We start from the raw sequence: 13,883 nt of genomic DNA on the forward strand, positions 1-13,883 counted from the left end.
CACTGCTGCTTACACCTTCTACGCGCCATCGGTAAATGGCCGGGTCACGATCTTCAGGGACAACGGGCAGAGCTCGGTGACGCTGACCATGAACAACCTCAAGAACGAGGATTCCGGATCGTATTTCTGTGCCAAGCGTATTTCTGGTGGCAATGCTGATATTGCCGGTGCTTTTGGCCCTGTCCCCATCGCTGTGTTCTCAGCTGTCCCCAGACCTTTCCCCTGTGGTCACACATGGCCAGCGTCACCGAGCTCAGCCCGTTGTCCCTGGCCGTGCTGACCCGGCCCTTGACCGATGGAACGTTCCAGGTGACTCCACCCTTGAACCCATCTGCTTCTCTCAGCATGGAGCCCTTGGCTCGCGTTCAATTTCAACAGTGTCATCTCCACAAAATTTCGTGTGTTTTTGGGAAAAAAAAAAGGGTTTTTTCTCCATAGCTCGCAGAGAGGATTCCAGCCCAGCCCCAAGGAGCAGCCCCAGACACCGCGGCCGCTGAGGGAGAAGTGAAGCCCCAGGTGGGAGCGAGGGAGGGAAGGAGGAGCAGACGCCGCAATTTTGGGGCTCCACAGCTTCCCCCCACTTCCTCCCCGGCGGGTGCCGGGGCCCGGCCGGGGCAGGGAAGGAAACAGAAAGTTCCTGGTTTTGGTCATGGTGAACATCTGTGTTTGGCAGAGGGCAGCTCAGCCTCGGGGCGCTGCTGCAGAGCGCCGGCTGCACAAAAAGCTTTGTGTGCAAAGGGCCCTGGAGCGATCCCCTTTCCACACTGGGACGGAGGGGAACTGGGGGAAATTGGGGAGAAATGGGCAAAATTGGGGGCAAATTGGGAGTTGGGGAAGTGATGGTGGAGTTTGGGGGAAATGGTCAAGATTTTAGGAACACGGCTGGGATTTTGGGGAAGGATCTCTGGGATTGGAGACATTAGTTGACCATCATGGTCACTACCAGAAGTGACGCCAAAACCAGCGTCAATAACATTGCCAGCGTAACCATTGCAAAGTTTGGCACAGAAATAGGATCCGGAATCCTCGTCCTTGAGGTTATTCATGGTCAGCGTCACCGAGCTCTGCCCGTTGTCCCTGGAGATCCTGAACCGGCCCTTGAACGATGGCGCGTATCTGGGAGTGGCGCCATCAGTGGTGACACTCGCCACAAACTCCAAACTCTGCGCAGGTCTCTGGCGCATCCAGCCCATCCCAAAATTCCCAAAATCGAACCCGGACCCTCGGCAGAGGAGGCGCAGGGAACCCCCGGGGGGCTGGAGGTCCCCCCCACACTCCAGCAGGGTCACAGCCGCCCGGAACCCTGCGGAACAAAGGGGAGATTGGGATGAGAAACCTGATTGGCTGTGGGCCTGCAGTGGGTTTGGCCAGCTGGAAAAAGGGATGAGACCCACCTGGGAGGGTGACCAGGAGCAGGAGGAGAAGAACAAATTGTCACAACCTGGGACCAATAGCTGGGATTTTGGGGTCAAGGGTTGAGCTTTGCCCATCCCCATCTCTGTTGGGATGGGCGGGAGAAATGCGGCACGCGATGTGAGTGATCAGCAAGTCTCAAATCTTTATTGGTAGGCACGCATCTTTATATCGGTGTTAATGGGGCTCATGCATATTGCAAAGGCGAGCTCACCATTGGTCGGTTACTCATCAGCCAACTGCGCCTCCTTCTGCATTCTTGTGGGTATTTTATTGAAGCTTCTCTTCGTATTCCTGCCAAAGATGCTCTCCCCTACCCTGCCATTGCACCAAGGGCACAATGTCCTTGCCTGTAACTGGACACTGGCTGCTGGCTCCTGTACTTGTCCCCTTCAAGCTTGACCAGCGGCATTATGTCAACGTGACCTTTAACAGCCAACCAGCTGTCCACAAACTCAGCACACTTCTCCCCTTTGTCCCGCAGGGCTCCGGGCGGCCGTGACCCTGCTGGAGTGCGGGGGGGACCTCCAGCCCCCCGGGGGTCCCTGCGCCTCCTCTGCCGAGCGTCTGGGTTCACTTTCAGCAGTTTTCCCATGCAATGGATCCGCCAGAGACCCGAGCAGGGGCTGGAGTGGCTCGCGGGGATCAGCAGCCCTTCTGGTTCCAGCACCTACTACGCGCCATCAGTCAAGGGCCCGTTCAGGATCTCCAGGGACAACGGGCAGAGCTTGGTGACGCTGACCATGAACAACCTCAAGGATAAGGATTCCGGATCCTATTTCTGTGCCAAATATGCTTATACTCCTGATGGTACTTATGGTGTTGCTTCTATTGAAGTGCCAGGCTTGGCCCCATTCCCCAACCAGCACTGCAGGAGCATCAGGGCATAGGACGGTCGGGACAGACGGACGGACACGAGAGATCTCTGCAGCCAGGTTGTGGAATTTGGGGTTTATTGCAAAGGACGAACTGCAGGGCCCTGCTGGGAGCTGCCAGGCACAGCTGGAGCAGGGCTGAGAGAAGAGAGGGGAGAGCAGGAGAGAGGGTGAGATGGTAAAAGAGGAAGAGAGTAAGAGAGTAAAAAAGGTCAGAGAGTAAAAAGCATGAGAGAATAAAAAGTGTAAGAGAGTGAAAAAGTCAGTGAATAAAAGGGTAAGAGCATAAAACCCTAAGAGAATAGAAGCATAAGAAAGTGAGATTCCCACCATAATACAATAAATCATCTTCTGTGTTGAATATTCTAATTCTCACTAACCGATCTGGTACAATATACAAATGCTATAGCATTTCATCCAGCCTAAAACAGTCATTACATTACTACACTTTGTTACATTTTAAACCCTAAAAACTCCTCTTTGAGCCCCTTCTGGTAAGCCTACAACCTACTCTTTGGAAACCCTAAAAACTCCTCTTTGGAGTAACTTTAAGCCCTAAAAACTCCTCTTTGGGGTAACTTTTAACCCTAAAAACTCCTCTTTGGGCCCTTCTGCCAAGCTGTGGGGTCTGCTCTGACCCTTGGGCCTGTCTGCAATCAGAGGGTGTTGTTCCATCAAAATGGGATCACCTTTAGCCAGCCACGCTGAACAACTGTTTTCCAGTTGTTTAGTAACTGAGGGATCTCAAAGCTTGCTTTCCTTTCAATCTCGCTGATGGTTTCCATATTCTCAAAATCTTTTGCCAGGCACTCATATTGATAAGGCTTTCCTGTTTCATCTTCTCCAACCAGCATCAGCATAAGCACTGTGAACATCGGTGTCCTTGGCGCAGAAATAGGATCCGGAATCCTCGTCCTTGAGGTTGTTCATGGTCAGCGTCACCGAGTGCTGCCCGTTGTCCCTGCAGTTCCTGAACCGGCCCTTGACTGAATCCGCGTACCCGGTGCTGCCACCACCTCTGGTGATGGTTCCGACCCACTACAGCCCCTGCTCAGGTCTCTGGTGGATCCAGGCCATCCCAAAATTTCCAAAATGGAACCCGGACCCTCGGCACAAAAACGTCAGGGACCCCCCCAGGGGGCTGGAGTTCCCCCCCGCACTCCAGCGGGGTCACGGCCGCCTGGAGCTTTGCGGGACAAAGGGGAGATGGGGATGGGGTGATGCAAAAGTCAGGCAGAGCTGTCCAAGTAATTAATGGGTGGATTGGGGCTAATTGCACGGTTTAAGGCACTTTACCATTCAGGATACCTCTGTTGGAGATTTGGGGACAAACAAAGGGAATTTGGGGCAAAACCGGTAAAGGTTTGGGCATGGGGGAGCGGCCGTGACCCTGCTGGAGTGCGGGGGGCACCTCCAGCCCCCCGGGGGGTCCCTGCGCCTCCTCTGCCGAGGGTCCGGGTTCAGTTTTGGGGATCATGGAACGTTCTGGATCCTCCAGAGACCCGGGCAGGGGCTGGAGTGGCTCACGGGGATCAGCAGTGGTGGTTACACCGAGTACGCGGGTTCAGTCAAGGGCCGGTTCAGGATCTCCAGGGACAACGGGCAGAGCTTGGTGACGCTGACCATGAACAACCTCAAGGACGAGGATTCCGGATCCTATTTCTGTGCCAAGGCTGCTGGTGCCAGTTGGGGTAATGATGTCTCTGCTCTTGGCCTCAACCCCTTGACTGGGTCCCCTCCTGCCCCCAGGCCCAAGACCCTTCCCCCAAATCTCAGTCCTTGACCCCATTCTTGACCCTTTGCCCCAGATCTCCCCCAGTTCCAACACCACCAACCACAGCGCCAAAACCCCCAATCGGATTCTGCCCAAATCCAACTGAGTTGGCTCCAAAAATCGCCCGAATCTGCCCCAAATCCCCACTTTGTGCTTTCTGCAGCAGCAGCCGCTGACACGAATCCTCAACCTTTGTCCCCAAATCGGGACCCTTGGCCTCAAACCCCGACCGTCAGAGCAAAGTTTTGGGGAACAAGTGGAGATGTGGGGTCAGGAGTTGTGGTTTGGGGTCAGCGGGTGAGAATTGGGGCCGAGGCAGAGCAAGGTTGGGATCAATGGTCTAGGGCTGGGTGTGGGCTGGGGGTTTGGGGGAAGGGTCTGGGCAACGGGGACAGGGGGGGACACGGGGATGGCAGAGGAACCTCATGGGCATCGTCACTACGACCAGCACTTTCAGCGTAATAATTAGCAGCACACTTGGCACAGAAATAAATGGCGGAATCCTGGTCATTGAGGTTGTTCATGTTCAGCGTCACTGAGCTCTGCCCGTTGTCCCTGGAGATTGTGAACCGACCCTTGAACGATGGCACATAGCCGGTGCTGCCAACAGTGTTGTAGATGACTGCGACATATTCCAAACCCTGCCCGGATCTCTGGCGGATGCAGTACATTCCATAATCCCCAAAACTGCACCCGGATCCTTGGCACAGCAACGTCAGGGACCCCCCGGGGGGCTGGAGGTCCCCCCCGCACTCCAGCAGGGTCACAGCCGTCCGGAGCCCTGCGGGACAAAGGGGAGATGGGGATGAGGCCAAAGCTCAACCCTTGACCCAAATCCTGACTCTTGGCCCCCAATTGAGACCCTTGGTTCTCCACATCCTCCTGCTGCTCCTACTGCTCCTTCCAGGTGGCACCACCCCATTTTCCAGCTTAGCACGCCCACAATGACACCACAGCCAATCAGGTTTCCCATCCCCATCCCCCCTTTGTCCCGCAGGGCTCCGGGCGGCCGTGACCCTTCTGGAGTGCGGGGGGTACCTCCAGCCCCCCAGGGGGTCCCTGCACCTCATCTGCCGAGGCTCCGGGTTCGATTTTGGGAGTGTTGACATGTTCTGGATCCGCCAGAGACCCGGGCAGGGGTTGCAATACGTCACAAGGATCTACTACACTGGCGGTTACACCGCCTATGCGCCGTCGGTGCTGGGTTGTTTCAGGATCTCCAGGGACAACGGGCAGAGCTCGGTGATGCTGACCATGAACAACCTCAAGGACGAGGATTCCAGATCCTATTTCTGTGTGAAATCTTTTAATACTGCTTCTCCTCCTGCTGGTTATGGTGACAGGGCTGGTGTTGGTCCTGTTCCCATGTCTGTGTCTCCACCTGTCCACGTTCGCCAGACCCTTCCCTCCAACCCCTGATCCCACTCCTGACCCTTTGTCCCAAGCCTGCCCTGCTCTGACCCCAAATCCCAGCTCCTGGCCCCAAATCAGGGCCGGTTTCACCCTGAGCTCACTCTCGGCCCACAAATCCCAACCATTTTTTCCAAACTGGACCCATTCTGCCCCAAAATTTCAGTGGTGGAACTGTGTCATAGCCACGGACCAAATTTGGCTGATTTTTCCCAAATCTCAATCATTTGCACGCAGGTTTGGGGACCTTGATTGAGCCTTGAAGCCCAGAGCTGAGATTGGAGCCAGGACCTGAGACTGGGGTAGAACCAGTTCAGAGCTGGGAGAGGGGACTGGAATGGGGTCAGGGGCTGGGGTTTGAGGAAGGGTCTGGGAAATGGGGACGGGGGGACGTGCGGATGGGGACAGGGCCAAAACTATCAGCAGCAGCATCCCAATTTATATAATCGCATTTGGCACAGAAATAGACGGCGGAATCCTCGTCCTTGAGGTTGTTCATGGTCAGCGTCACTGAGCTCTGCCCGTTATCCCTGGTGATGCTGAACCGGCCCTTGACCTCGGATGGGTACCAGGTGTATCCACCACTGTCAAGGCATGCGACTGTTTCCAGCCCCTGCTTGGGTCTCAGGCGCACCCAGCCCATCCCAACACTGCCGACATTGAACCCAGACCCTCGGCACAGCAACGACAGGGAGCCCCCGGGGGTCTGGAGTTCCCCCCCCCCCCCGCACTCTAGCAGGGTCACGGCTGCCCGGAGCCCTGTGGGACAAAGGGGAGATGAGGATGAGGCCAAAGCTCAACCCTTGACCCAAATCCTGACTCTGGGCCCCAAAATGGGACCCTTGGAGTTCATCATCCTCCTCCCAGGTGGGTCCCATCCCTTTTTCCAGCTGGCCACACCTGTTTTGAGGCCCTTGACCAATAAGGTTTGCCATCCCTTTGTCCCGCAGGGCTCTGGGCGGCCGTGACCCTGCTGGAGTGCTGGGGAGACCTCCAGCCCCCACGGGGGTCCCTGCGCCTCCTCTGCCGAAGGTCCGGGTTCGATTTTGGGAGTTATGGAATGTTCTGGATGCGTCAGAGACCCAGGAATGCGCTGGAGTGGGTCGCGGGGATCTACGGTAATGGTGGTTACACCGCCTACACACCATCAGTCAAGGGTCGGTTCACGATCTCCAGGGACAACGGGCAGAGCTCGGTGGCGCTGACCATGAACAACCTCAAGGACGAGGATTCCACCGTTTATTTCTTTGCCAAATTTTACACCAGTGGTTGTGGTGGTGGTGCTGCTGCTCATGGTGTTGATGGTGGTTGTTGTCCCAAGCCCTCTCCTCTCTCTTCCCAAATAGCTCAAAATTCTCTGATCCTTCCCCAAAATTGTGGCTCTTTTTCTCACATCTCAGATATTTTCCCCCAAACTCCACCATCACTTCCCCAATTCCCAGTTTCCCCCAATTTTGCCCATTCCTCCCCACTCTGGCCCTTCCCCTCCATCCCAGTGTGGAACGGGGATCGCTCCAGGGCCCTTTGCACACAAAGCTTTTTGTGCAGCCGGCGCTGTGCCGCAGCGCCCCGAGTCTGAGCTGGCCTCTGCCAAACATAGATGTTCACCATGACCAAAACCAGGAACTTTCTGTTTCCTTCCCTGCCCCGGCCGGGCCCCGGCACCTGCCGGGGAGGAAGTGGGGGGAGGCTGCGGAGCCCCAAAATTGTGGCGACTGCTCCTCCCTCCCTCTCTCCCTCGCTCCCACCTGGGGCTTCACTTCTCCCTCAGCGGCCTCGGTGTCTGGGGCTGCTCCTTGGGGCTGGGCTGGAATCCTCTCTGGGAGCTATGGAGAAAAAACCCTTTTTTTTTTCCCAAAAACTCATGGAAGTTAGGGGAGATGAAACTGTTGAAATTGATCTCGAGTCGAGGGCTCCATGCTGAGAGAAGCAGATGGGTGCAAGGGTGGAGTCACCTGGAACGTTCCATCGGTGAAGGGCTGGGTCAGCAGGGCCAAGGAGAGCTCCGGAGCCAAAATGGCCCCGAGTGCGCCCTGAGCTGAGGTGTGGGGCCAGGAGCTGAGAATGTGGGGCAGAGCCAGGGCAGGGTTGGGGCACGGGGACAGGAATGGGGTCAGGGCTGGGGATTAGGGAAGGGTCTGGGACAGGTGAGGGCAAGTGGTGACACAGCGATGGGTGCGGGGCCAATACCATAGGCATCATTATCAGCAGCAGTAGCACCAGCACCCTTGGCACAGAAATAGGATCCGGAATCCTTGTCCTTCAGGTTGTTCATGGTCAGCGTCACCGAGCTCTGCCCGTTGTCCCTGGAGATCGTGAACCGACCTGTCGGAGAATGACTTAAAGAAACGGCCATGAGACATAAAATTGAGATAAAAGTTTAAGGGAAAAGTAAAGCAGTTCTCAGCCTTCTGATTTCTATAAACAATTAGACTCTCTTTATAAACAATAAAGTTCTCAGACAGTCTTCCCATAACAAGCAGAACACCGTCTCTGGGAAAACCTGGCACCCTGAGAACAGATGTAGAAGTTTTGGGAACACTGGTTCTGTTTTTAATAAACAATTGTAGATATTCTAAAACAAGAGGAGTGGTTAGAAGTTTCTCTGTTAGCCTATCATGAATCTGGATTACAGAATATTCATGGAGTTCGTTAGCACTGTTATTTAAGGTGATTGATTGATCAATAAAATTGGAGTTTGATGCATTACTAGGATGGTCGTTTCTCCCTTCACTTCAATACCGGCCCTGTGCCGATGGCGCGTAGTTGGTGCAAGCACCATTGCTGCTGATCCCTGCAAGCCATTCCAGCCCCTGCCCGGGTCTCTGGCGCACCCAGTGCATGACAAAACCCCCAAAATAGAACCCGAACCCTTGGCAGAAGAGGCGCAGGGGCCCCCCGGGGAGCTGGAGGTCCCCCCCCGCACTCCAGCAGGGTCACGGCCGCCCGGAGCCCTGCAGGACAAAGGGGAGATGGGCACGGGGCCTGGCTGTGCCATTCTCGTTCCCTGCACAGAGTCAGACACCATTGTCTCTCTTCCTCTCTCTCCCTCTCTCCCTCTCTCCCTCTCTCCCTCTCTTTCTCTCTCTCTCTCCCTCCCTCTCTGTATGCCTCTCTCTCTCTCTCATTATTTTTCCTGGAGCAGCACAGGGAGAAGATGAAGATGAAGTGATTCCCATCTCTCATCGCTGCTCCTGCTGTTTCTGCACATGTGGAATGTGTCGGGGGGATCGTTCCCCTCCAGGCATTTACCAGTTGGGTTCTGCTGATTGATTCTTATTTTTTTTCAATTTAATTGCTCACAGGTTTTCTATAGGATATTTTAGTGTCTTTTGTACTGAATTCTTTTAGTATCTCTTTAGTGGAGTGGTAATATAGCACAAATGAAATATAATATATTATTAATGAGATATAATATAGTATTAAGTAGATATAGAATTAATGTAATATAGTATATATTGAACACAGCAATTGTGCAGCATTCTGAGTATTGGGGTCAGATGCCACTCAATCCTAGTTTCCAAAATCAACTGGGCGTAGCCAGATCTGGAGGTGGGCGGGACCCACCTGGGAAGGCAAGCAGGAGGAAGAGATGGAGGATGGGGAGGTCCAAGGGTCAAAGTTTGGGGCCAAGATTCAGGATTTGGCTCAAGGGCTGGGGTTTTCCCTCACCCCCATCTCCCCTTTGTCCCGCAGGGCTCCGGGCGGCCGTGACCCTGCTGGAGTGCGGGGGGGACCGCCAGCCCCCCGGGGGGTCCCTGCGCCTCCTCTGCCGAGGGTCCGGGTTCAATTTTGGAAAATTTAGGATGGGCTGGATGCGCCAGAGACCCGGGCAGGGGTTGGAATACGTTGTGAGTGTCAACAACAATGGAGGTTACACCGAGTACGCGCCATCAGTCAAGGCCGGTTCACGATCTCCAGGGACAATGGGCAGAGCTCGGTGACGCTGACCATGAACAACCTCAAGGAGGAGGATTCCGGATCCTATTTCTGTGCCAAATCTGCTAATGCTGGGGTGCCTGCTGCAGCTACTCATATTGACCATGCCAGTTTTGGCATCACCCCTGTGTGAGCCCCATGTCCCCAAACCCAGACCCTTCCCCCCAAACCTCAGCCCTCGACCCCTTGTCCCAAATCTCCCCCATTTGCCCCAATGGTCAACAGTGACCCCAAACCCTCCTCTGCTCCTGCCCCAGAACTCAACCATTGGCCCCAAACCTTCACCCCTGGGCTCCAGTTCAGGCCTCCTCCAATCAGGGCCTGGGACTTGGTAGAGATTAGGGAGAAATGGACAAAATTGGAGGAAAGGACGGAGTTGGGGAAACAATGGCAGAGTTTGGGGGAAAATGATTGAGGTTTTAGAAAGGCTGGAACTTGGTGAAAGCATCACTGGGATTGGAGAAATTTCACGACCATCAGGGTCACCACGAGAAGTGAAGGCAAAAATAGCAGCAGAATCACCACCAGCATAATCATTGTCACGGTTGGCACAGAAATAGGACCCGGAATCCTTGTCCTTGAGGTTGTTCATGGTCAGCGTCACCGAGCTCTGCCCGTTGTCCCTGGAGATCGTGAACCGGCCCTTGACCGACAGCATGTAGAAGGTGCTGGAACCACTGCCGCTGATCCCTGGGAGCCACTCCAGCCCCTGCCCGGGTCTCTGGCGCATCAATTGCATGGAAAAACTCTCAAAATCGAACCCAGACCTTCGGCAGAGGAGGCGCAGGGAACCCCCGGGAGGCTGGAGGTCCCCCCGCACTCCAGCAGGGTCACGGCAGCCCGGAGCCCTGCGGGACAAAGGGGAGATGAGGATGAGGGGATGGATTGGCTGTGCGGACAAAGTGGGCGCTGCCATTCCAGCAAAAGGATGTGGGATCCACCTGGGATGACTGGTAGGAGTTGCAGGAAAAAGATGGTGAGGTCCAAGGGCCCCAATTTTTTGGCAACATCAGGGTCTGCATGCAAGAATCAACATTTGGGTGGATACATTCCCTCATCCCCATCTCGCCTTTGTCCTGCAGGGCTCCGGGCAGCCGTGACCCTGCTGGAGTGCGGGGGGGACCTCCAGCCCCCCTGGGGATCCCTGCGCCTCCTCTGCCGAGGGTCCGGGTTAAGTTTCGGCAGTTTTTCCATGCAATGGATCCGGCAGAGACCCGGGCAGGGGCTGGAGTGGGTCGCGGGGATCAGGAACGATGGTGCTTACACCGGCTACGTGCCATCGTTCAAGGGCCGGTTCAGGATCTCCAGGGACACCGTGCAGAGCTCGGTGACGCTGACCATGAACAACCTCAAGGACGAGGATTCCGCCACCTATTTCTGTGCCAAATCTGCTGCTTCTGGCAATTGGGGCGATGTTGCTGCCTATGTTGAAGACACCAGTTGTGGATCCACGCCCGTCTCCATGTCCCCCCCGTCCCCAATCCCAGACCGTTGCCCCTCAAACCTCAGCTCTTGACCCTTTGTCCCAAATCTCCCCCATTGGCACCAATGGTCAGCACTGACCCCAAACCCTCCCCTGCTCCTGCCCCAGCACTCAACCATTGGCCCCAAACCTTCACCCCTGGCCTCCAGTTCAGGCGTCCTCCAATCAGGGCCCGGGGAGCTGAGGGAGATTTGGGTGAAATGGGCAAAACTGGGAGAAAGTCGGAAATTGGGGCAGTAATGCCAGAGTTTGCGGGTAAGTGGTGAACATCTGAGGAGAAGGTCTGGGATATTGGGAAAGGATCTGCAGGTATCGGAGACATTTGGTGACCATCATGGCGGGTGGGACCATTGCCGGAACTGTCACTAAGAGCAGCACTATCATAACCGTAACTACTACCAGTACCTCGTTTGGCACAGAAATAGGATCCGGAATCCTCGTCCTTGAGGTTGTTCATGGTCAGTGTCACCGAGCTCTGCCCGTTGTCCCTGGAGATCGTGAACCGGCCCTTGAGCGACGGCGTGTAGAAGGTGCTGGAACCACTGCCGCTGATCCCTGTGAGCAACTCCAGCCCCTGCCCAGGTCTCTGGTGGATCCATTGCATGGAAAAACTCCCAAAATCGAACCCGGACCCTCGGCAGAGGAGGGGCAGGGACCTCCCTGGGATCTGGAGGTCCCCCCCGCACTCCAGCAGGGTCACGGCCGCCCGGAGCCGTGCCGGACAAAGGGGAGATGGGGATGAGGCCCCGGATCCGGGCGTGGGCTGGGCAGGGGGTGACCAGATCCAAAAAGGGGCCTCGATCCACCTGGGACGGGCAGCAGGATCGGGAGGAGGAGAAAGTTCCACAATTTGGGGTCAACATCAGGATCTTCATGCAGGAATCAACATTTGGGTGGATTTGTTCCCTGATCTCCATCTCCCCTTTGTCCCACAGGGCTCCGGGCGGCCGTGAACCTGATGGAGTGTGAGGGGGACCTCCAGCCCCCCGGGGGGTCCCTGTGCCTCCTCTGCCAAGGGTCCGGGTTCAGTTTCGGACAATTTGGGATGGGCTGGGTGCGCCGGAGATCCGGGCAGGGGCTGGAATACATTGCCAGTATCAGCAGCCGTAGCAGCCCCTATTACGCGCCGTCGGTACCGGGTCGTTTCAGGATCTCCAGGGACAATGGGCAGAGCTTGGTGATGCTGACCATGAACAACCTCAAGGACAAGGATTCCAGATCCTATTTCTGCATGAAATCTTCTTGTACCGGTTGTTGGCCTACTTATAGTGCTTATAGTGACGTTGCTGGCCATGGCCTGGAGCTGTGGTATTTGATCTGCACTCATCATTGTGTCCCCAAACTCTCGAGTTTTACCCCAAAGCTTGGCCTTTGGTCCAGTTGTTGACTCCTTGTTGTCCTAGTGTGTCATTAGGTTGCTTGCATCCCCTGTAATTTTTCTTTTTATGCTAGATATTATGGTCTGTGACTTCAAGAATCACTCTAAGAGAGATTATTTTGTTTTGATTTGTTTTGTTTTTGTTTTCTTTTATTTTGTTATCAGCTTTCCACTCCCCCAGCAGTCGGTGGCACACAGAGACGGGGCAGTACGCAGGGCATATTTTGCTCTTGCTTTTTGCTCCTGCTCTTTAGTTAGTTCAACTTGGCAATCAGAATTTTCCCTGGACTGTTTCTCCTTTCCCTTTTTTGGACCTGCTCTGGACTAGGACCTGGGAAACACCGAGAGTTTGCACCTTGTGGCTGCAGCAGATGCCCTAGCACCGGAGGGACTGATAACAGAGCGACCAGCCCTGAGGGAGACTTTCAGAATTTGTCATCTTTTTCAGAGCAATGAAGGAGTGGCGTCATCTGGTGTTGTTCATTTTCTGTGCTGGGGGGTGCTGTGCCTGTGAAATAAACAGGTGCTTACAACTCATTTCTGAGGAATCCCTCCCGAACCGGTTGGGAGGAGCAGGTGTGTGCTCCTGCCCCTGCTGGCCCTCCGAGGTGGGTCCCACATCTTTTTCTAGCTGGCCACGCCTGCTTTGAGGTCCTCGACCAATCAGGTTCCTCATCCCCATCTCCCCTTTGTCCCGCAGGGCTGCGGGCGGCCATGACCCTGCTGGAGTGCCGGGGGGACCTCCAGCCCCCCGGCGGGTCCCTGCGCCTCCTCTGCCGAGGGTCCGGGTTCAGTTTCGGCAGTGTTGCCACACAATGGGTGTGCCAGAGACCCGGGCAGGGGCTGGAATGGGTCGGGAGCATCAGGAGCGATGGTTCCGGCACCAACCTCTCGCCATCGTTCAAGGATCTCGTCAGGATCTCCAGGGACAACGGGCAGAGCTCGGTGATGCTGACCAGGAACAACCTCATGGACGAGGATTCTGCCACCTATTTCTGTGCTGAAGAACCTGGCACTGGTGGTTGGAATGCTGCTGCTGGTTGTTCTTTCAGCTCCGTCCCTGTCCGCATTCCCCAGACCCTCTCCTTCAACCCCTGACCACATTCCTGACCCTTTGTCTGAAGCCTGCCCTGCTCTGGCCCCGGATCTCAGCTCTGGCCCCAAATCAGGGCCGGTTTCACCCTGACCTCGGCCTTGTCCATGAAATCCCAATCATCGCCACCAGACTGGACCCATTGTGTGCCAAAATCCCAGTGGTGGAACTGAGTCCTAGCCACGGACCAAATCAGGCCCATTTTCCCCAAATCTCGACCATTTGCACCCAGATTTGGGGACATTGGTTGAGCCTTGGAGCCCAGAGCTGAGGTGTGGGGCCAGGAGCTGAGATTTGGGGCAGAGCCAGCTCAGAGCTGGGACACGGGGACAGGAATGGGGTCAGGGGCTGGGGACTGGGGAAGGGTCGGGGGAACAGGGACGGGAGGGGGCAGAGCCATGGGGATGGGGTCAACATTATAAGCATTATTCCCCGAATAATTATCAGCAGATTTGGCGCAGAAATAGGATCCGGAATCCTCATCCTTCAGGTTGTTCATGGTCAGCGTCACCGAGCTC

This window comes from Melozone crissalis, unplaced genomic scaffold, assembly GCF_028551555.1.
Source record: "Melozone crissalis strain CALT ecotype California unplaced genomic scaffold, PUWL_Pcris_2 ptg000079l_1, whole genome shotgun sequence".
NCBI classification, from domain to species: domain Eukaryota; kingdom Metazoa; phylum Chordata; class Aves; order Passeriformes; family Passerellidae; genus Melozone; species Melozone crissalis.